The following is an 8182-nucleotide window of genomic DNA, read 5'->3' as shown; positions in this document are numbered from 1 at the left end:
TTTAAATGAAAAGCTTGACTGTCTGTCTGAAAATGCAGTGACCTTTCAGGTAGATTAACGCAATCCATTCTGCCCTTGTTTTCGTTAAAGATGTGACATTTTTACCAAAGGGAAATAAATCTTCAGCTAGACCAGTAGCAAAAACGATTTTACTTCTTCAGACTGTCAACATCAACACCAACGCTCCATTTGAACAATTACAGTAGTCCTTCTGACATTTACTGTACAAGCACTGTACACTGTAAAAGTTATCCTAAAGTCAAAATGAAATCAAAATGTTACATTAACTCTAAACCTCATCGTTACATTTTAAAATGTTCCTTGTCTTATTAAAAATGATTCAACTGTGTATGTTTTTATAAAAATAAAAAAATGCTTTGCATTAAAAAGAACCATCTGACTGACGTCAACTTCTCTTCTCCAGCCAAACTTTTTAAAGGGGTCATATGGCGTGTTTTTCTGTGTCTTTGGTGTGTTATAAGTTGCCCATGCATGTATTAGACACGTAAAATTGCAAAAATTAAAGTGTCGGAGCAAAAGATGTATTCAATCTAAAAGCGAATGCTCACCCAGACCTGCCTGAAATACCTCGTGTAACCACACCCCCACGTCAGTTGGTGGTCTGATTTGACTAAGACCGCCCAAATGTATACGCAAGTAAGGTGGGCGTACCCGTCAGTACAATTGAAGAGGAACCTGATGTTCCAAATATGGTAAGAGGCGTCACATTTCCCTCACACGCTTGCAGTATTCGACCAATCACTACGCACTGGTTAACTGGCCAATCATAGCACACCTCGCTTTTCAGAGCAATGAGTTTTTAAAAAAAAAGAGGCAAAGAGGAGATACAAACATGCACGGTATGTGGAAAATACATCGTTTTTGAACCTTAAATCGTGTATATACACATTGCATTACATCGAAAAAAAACCCTGATAATATTCGTTTTAGCCGTGTCATATGACCCCTTTAACATGGATAAAAACAAAAGTCCTGCGACCCACCCTACATGTTTGTTTTGTGAAACAGTTTTCCTCTGAACATGTCACGTTATGGATGAAAAAAAAGATAGGTTGTATGCTGACTTTAAGGAGCTATTCCTGCTTGATCTGATCCTTTGAAACGACTTTTGTAATATACTCTAAACCTATTATACGAGACAACCACTAATAAAAAAACATGATGGTGTCATATGAAGCACATGTTAGCCTTTATAACCTGACCAAACATTTTGACGGTGCTCAGGCCTATGTGTGCATGTGTAAACCCACATAACATTGAGTGAATAATTAAGTAAAAAATGATTAAGTCACAATAGCCTCATCTCAGTCAATAAAAGGTTGAATGTCTTCAAAAGTCTTATGTTTATAAAAAAATCTAAAGGCTAAATGTACAAAACAAAGTTTGAAGTCAGTTTAAGATGGAATTCATTGCCAAAACTGTGCTGCATTGCTATTTCGCCGCTATAGACACAATTCACAAGCAAATGAACACTAAATTGTCCAATACTATCACTCTCTACTCAGTTAACAAACGCTATCCAGAACACTGTGACTTAACGTCAAACTCAACAAGGCGCTCGTTTAAAAACACTCCAGACAGCCCTCGTCTCTCCCTGCCTGAAGTTATTGCACACATCAAAGCTCAGAGGTTTAGAAATGAATCACTTACTTTTCGGTGTGGGCTTCGGTTTCTTCCGATTCTCCTCGGGCGCTTCCCTTATGGACGGAGCGCGATCGCGAAGCAATAATAATCCACGCGTGGAATAGACACTCCCTCTACCAGCATCAGCACCGCCACAGCATCCTCAGCATCCGCCGCATCCAGCGCAGCATCGCACGCGCTCCCTCTCTTTGCCTCATATGGGTCATGTATGAAATATTCATCGCAGCCCCTTATCATATTCGTCATCCTGACATTAATTTCAGAAATGCTCAAGGGGGCTCCACTGATAACCTACATAAGTCCATCTCATTGTTGCATCTAAGCACGTTACGTTGTCTGTAATGCAATGAAGTTGCAGGAGTAAACCTTTTGTCGTGGTGTTCTTTGTCACCATCCAAGGAGAGAATCGAAATAAAAAAATTAAGAACTGATGTGGATTTCTAAAAGGTGAAATTTGATCTGAATTAGCCACACCCCACAGGACGTTGAATCGAAGTTTGAATTCAAACAAGAAGATATCTCTAAAATCTTATTCTAGTTCAATGAAACAATTTAACGAGGCCTAACAAAACACAAACACGGGAGATCATTAATAATAGATAATTACACCTATTTATTCTCTCATATCTGGACATTTATCTAAGATCAGTACTGCAAAACAATCACAACAGATATAAATCATACAGCATTATAATGTTCAACACAATATTGAAATATGTTGAATATATTAAGACAAAAAAATAAATTTGAGTATTCTGAGAAACACTGTGAATATTAAATTCATGCAGAAAAAAATAAATATATTATTAGAAACTAAACTAAACTTCGAGCGGTTATAGGCCATTTCAAAGACAAACATTTAGATTTACATTTAGTTATTTAGCAGACGCTTTGGAAGCAATTGGAACAACATAAGGACAACAAAAAGCATAAGTGCAATAAAAACAAACTGGTCTCATATAGCCGATCACAGTATACAGAGCTAAGGTTTTTTTTCTTTTTTGAAAGAGTAGAAAAGATATAGAAGTCAGAACTGACACAGTCAGGTGCTGACGGAAGAGATGTTTTTCAGACGGTTCTTAAAGATGGCCACAGAATCTGCTCATCTTGTAGCAGCGGGCAGATCATTCCACAAATGTGGAACCGATCCAGAGAAGGTATGTGAGACAAACAATACTGGTTTCAGTTTTGTAACATCACAAAAGTTTGAACAAAATACGACCAACAAAACATGTGTTACTGAATCAAAATGTTAATGGATTATCTTTAAGATTTTAATTATATGTGTGAAATACAAAAACGGAAGTGCTTCTGGACCAGTGCTTAAATCTGGCCAAATTCCTCTATAAACTTTTCTTTAAATTTCATTCCATATTAATTTTGCCCCCTTAAATAATTGTGCATCACGTTTTCGATTCAAATCCAGTGCAAACTCAAAAATACATTCAGTTGAAAACTCATTTATGGATGCTAATCATGTCCCCATCTTCCCTGTTCTACCCCAGTCTGTAAGCAGGGCTGGTGGGGGTGCATGCATACGTGTCCTTTGCATTTGCGCTGCGTGCATTCGCATTTATAATACGTCCGTCTAAGCGGCAAACGCGTCCGTTCTGGCCCCATACGTTAGCGGTCAGTCAGATGGCCAGTCCGCCCCTGTCTGTAAATATCCTATCTCCAACTCCAAACATTCTCCAAACGTCCTTTTCACCACAATAATTCCTATTCTGCAGCTCACCAGGTCTTATCTACAAGCGGGCGATGCCAATCACAACATCAAGCACAAACATGCCCTAGATTTCCAGCGCCACTAGTCCAGACTTGAGCGTAGCCTGTCGAGTCCACTGGAGACCTGACCCGCTATAGTGCTGATAACCCGAGAGAAGTCATTACAGCAAGATGTCTGACATTAAGGCCGCCTTTGTGTTAGAGCATAAAAAACGCTCCACCACACACACACAAAGTGCAGTTACTAATAAATAATGCAGAAAAAACGTGCCACTTTTCCGTTGCACTTTGTTGCAGAATGCTTCCCTACGCATGCTGGGATTGAGGAGAAAACATTAGCAGTCCAGAACAGGTGCCTGGAGGAGGGTCTGAAGTTCGCATCTTTTTAAAACGCTGCAACTTTGATCACGGAAATGAACGAGGAGGAATCAGAAACTGTAATCACGGCTCATTGCAATGTCGGTTACGGGAATGCTTGGGAACCGAAAGTGCGTTCCAATTTATTCATAGTGAAGCTCTCATTGGTGAAGTAAGTAGGGTGTCAATAACTTGAAAAAGAACCTTTGATCTCGGGATTTGTGTGGGATGCAATTATACAGCTCGAGGTGATGGGGGTCAAATTGGAGACCTTATTAAAACGCTCTGTATTTGTGTCACATCCCCCATCACACACACACACGACTCTGTGCATGCTCGAGGACTTTCTGTGCTTTTCTTGACAGTGTATGCTGCTCCCCAGGGCATCACAATAACTGCTGCTGTTTATCTTTTCAGCTGAATTCTTCGGTTTCTAGAATATTTACACAGTATTAATAATCAGTTTTGCTCTATCAGAATGACAAACTAGTTAGCTAACAGGCTGGTTAACCTCATTATAGTTTCAATAGTTTCTTTGATCCCCAGATTGGCTTTGAAGATGTATGGCTTCTTGTTGTTTCCTGCAACAAAACACTGGTTGAACGTTGCAATTCGCTCCCTCTCAAAATAACACACACACAAAAAGATGATAAACTATGCAGACAGAGCTGAATGTCCCAGTTTACTTGGTGTCTGCTGATAATGCAAATCATTGCCTCATATTTCACAGAAATAAAAATATGCCTTAAATAGAGTTTCATATGTTGTTGTTTAAAGAAATTATAATCAGGCACCACTAAAAGCGAAATATTTCCACATTCCATTTCGAGCAGCATGCACGAGTCATGCACATTCCGACCCTTGTGTGTACTGAATATATATGTGTAGATATCAATCAAAGTGTCCATTTTACCACACATTTTACCATGCTTAAAAGGAAAGTGTGTCATTTCTCAACCATAGCACCTCATTAAAAATACTGCAGTATTCTTTAATATTTACTGTGGTGTATTACAGCAATTGTTCATAGTGCAGTAAAATATTGTGCATTAACTCATTAAAATTGAAAATCTGTGGTATATACACACAGAAATACACAATACTTTAATATATGGTAAAGTTCAAAATCACCATACAGTCGCAGAAAAAATGAAGAGACCATTCCAAATTTTCATTAAATCTGTATTTCTAGATGTATTGTGGTCATTCCAGTCCAGGGTCTGTTGAAATTCAGCTACATCAAACCTCAGGAGTGACACAAAGTCATCCAACAGCACGTGAAAGAGTGACGGCATGACAAGACACATGAAAACTCTGATCAAAATCCAGGTTATCGCATAAAAAATAGTTTTTGAACGTTTGTACAGATATGAATGTTGTGGTGCTTAAAAGTGAATATGAACTTGTTTTCTTAGCAGTATTTCAGGCCTGAAAAAATACAGAGCATCGTTTCTGTTATTTTCACCCGTTTCTCCAGTTTTCGTTTTCTGCAAATAAATGCAAATAGAAACAAGATTTTTTGGGGGGAAAATACTGTAAGTAGTTTAAAAAGATCATTCTATATAAACACATATAAATAATAAATTCATTATTTTGAAATGGAATTTTACTAGTTTACTAGAACATTACAGCATTATAGCTAGTACAGTAAGCTTTCATGTCGGTTAATTCAATTTTTGCTTGAAAGAAACATTTTTGGCTTACCTATACCAATGGACACATAATGGTGTAGTTACCGCATCTACCAGCAGGGGCTCACTGTCAAAGCCACCCATCCAAACACACTGACCCTTGACTGAGCAATGGATGCCTTGTTGGGCAGGTCGGGGTGCTCTTATCAACATAAAAGAGCCAGAGTCATTGTGCTTTTCAGAAGAATCAATACAAATGCTTTACTGATGCAAAACATAGCAGAATTACTAAAAATGAGACGAGTTCAAATAATTCAAGAATGCAAATCAGGCATAAGACCATCTTACACTCTTCACAACAGAAACGGCGATAAATGTTCATATTTGTCCATGGGCAGGAGTTCACACAGAGAATGACAACTGTGAGTTAATTATAAAGATGGTGCTTGGTACAGACTAAAAACACATTTTGTACAGCTTGATTGCCAATTAGAAAATCACAAAAAATTAACATACCACATAATTAGCATGCATGGGATGAAATGCAAATGAGGGGGCATGGGGTGAGGAATCTGCAGCGTCCTGGTGATCATTTTCTGTCTCATTCTCGTCTCGCCGTGGCCGCTTGATAAAAACTCCTGCTGATTTATGAGCTTCTTCAGATGATGAAAGTGTTTTGGAATGCAATCTCTCAAAATATCTTATAAAGCAGAATAACAGAACTGTATAACAAAGATAACATGCACAGACACAGACAGTTAAAAAAATCAGTTTGGTTATATAATATTATATAATACAAATGATCGTGTAGCATTGGCTCCTTGCTGATCGTGTAAATGCTGTTCCATGCAGGTTTAAGAGAAATCGTCACACTATCGAATGGAAAGGGTACATGAATTTTACACTGCACTAAAATCCACAACAGAGTTGAGACTTTGCATCTGGTTTTAGAAGTTCACCTCATGCCGCTGCTGTGTGTCCGGCTTTATCAGGTGATAGAGATGGCCCGCCGAACATTCTAGCTGATGTTTGGAATTTTGAAGCTTTTATCGTCCAGTCGTGGCTGGAGCTGCCTGGGGCAGAGTGCAACTCGAGTGTGAAAGTGGAAGATGAGAGACCATGACTGATCCTTCACACCACCTGAAAAATACTGGCTTGAGATCAGCACGGATGAGCAATCCAACCCCACTTGTGCAAGAGCATATTTTTAACATTTGGCTTGAAAACAGGCAGAAAATAAATGAAGAAAATGTAAGTGTGGCTTGTTATAGGTTATGCGATGGCTGCTAGGGTGTTGCTGCAGTTGCAAAGCTAGTCCAAGACAAACAAAAGTCTATAAGATTCAAGATTTATTTTTCTTTATTGTGATCTATACTTTGGCGCAATGAAATTCTCATTTTGTTCATTCCTCTTGAGAAAGACAGGGTGGAAGGCCATGAAAAACAATAAATTACAAAGACAATGAAAAGTAAACGAATATGATAAAAAATTCCAAGAGTAAACAATATGAATAAGAAAAACATTGCTCATAAAAAGATTTAAAGATGTTGGGCAGGCAATGATAAGACATTATAGTCTCCATGGCTTGAGCGTCTCCTTCATTTTAAGTCAATGAGATTCTTACTCCATCTCATTGTTATCATATAAAGATTACATCAATATATCAGTTCTTCAAATCCTCTAATTTTTCAACACGTTACATGGCTTGGCCTGATTCACATTTCTCGGCTTTTCCGTGTGCATATTTGTTATTTTAAATGTAGACGGGCGGCTGGCGCGCCCAAATAGAGGGCGACGCGGTCGCGACGCCGCTTTGAGATGGAAATAGTTCAACTTTCGGAATGCCGCACGCGCACCGCGGGTCATTTGAAGAGAAAAATGTGAATCGGGCCTTTGAGGTGTCATTTATGTTCATGATGAGTTAATTAAAGGTCCAGCGTATGCAATTTAGTGGCATCTAGAGGTGAAGTTGCCAATTGCAACCAATGGCTCACTCCAACGCTCACCCTCCCTTTCAAAGCACTATGGTGGCTGACGTTTTTGCTTCTTGCCGAAGGAGATAGCCTATTTACAAAATTCGCTCTGTTGAGCAGTTTGTCCGTTTTGGGCTACTGTAGAAACAACACGGCGAATTTCATATAAGGGGGCCTGCGGTGTATGTAGATAGATACACAGTGTCACCGGACGCGACCTGTGTGACGCATCACATTCTATTGTCTTTTGTCGTGTCACTTTGCTTCCCATAGACACGGTGTAAGGTAACAAAAACATAACGCTTCATTATGTAAGGTCTTTATACAACTCTAAAGATATAGTTATGTAGATACTACATTTCTTTCAATAGATCCTCCAAAAAAAATCACACACTGAAAAAAACCCCTTAAAATCATCAATAGGGACCCTGATATTTCCTCAGCAAACACCACTAAATATCTTGGGAAATACAGTTAAGGCAAAAGTATAGTCCGGCCGTCCGCGCACAGCCCGCATGACGTAATTTTCGTCACCAGGAGGGTCCGCGGTCGTCCGCATGCAGCCCATTTTTTGAGACCGCGCAGACGGGATGCGTTCAACAGCGCATGTGCGACAAAATGTTAAATCAGACGAGTCCACTCGGTGACGTACTGCGCATGTGTCGAACTTGTTCATTGAGTATGCTCAAGAAGCTGTGTGGACGCGTTTGTAAGCGAGACGGACACGGACGCGGAAAGTCAAGTATACCCCTGGCTTTAGCGTGTGAACTATTACAACCTTTTATCGGTGGAGACAGAAAATCAATAGTGGTTTACAAGACGCTACTAATT

At 39.2% G+C, this 8182-nt stretch overlaps 1 protein-coding gene across 1 annotated transcript in view; it reads right to left on the bottom strand.

The window, feature by feature from the left end:
• Positions 1-2045, bottom strand: part of klhdc8a (kelch domain containing 8A) — a 16872-nt gene extending 14827 nt beyond the window's left edge. The window contains exon 1 of the mRNA XM_057361294.1: positions 1672-2045. The gene's annotated coding sequence lies outside the window, so the exon portion shown is untranslated. The remainder of the gene's footprint in view (positions 1-1671) is intronic.
• Between the last annotated feature and the right edge of the window lie 6137 nt (positions 2046-8182).

This window comes from Triplophysa rosa, linkage group LG20, assembly GCF_024868665.1.
Source record: "Triplophysa rosa linkage group LG20, Trosa_1v2, whole genome shotgun sequence".
In the NCBI taxonomy this organism is placed as follows: domain Eukaryota; kingdom Metazoa; phylum Chordata; class Actinopteri; order Cypriniformes; family Nemacheilidae; genus Triplophysa; species Triplophysa rosa.
Note: the sequence above shows the minus strand (reverse complement) of the source record. Positions and strands in the feature narration are given on the sequence as shown.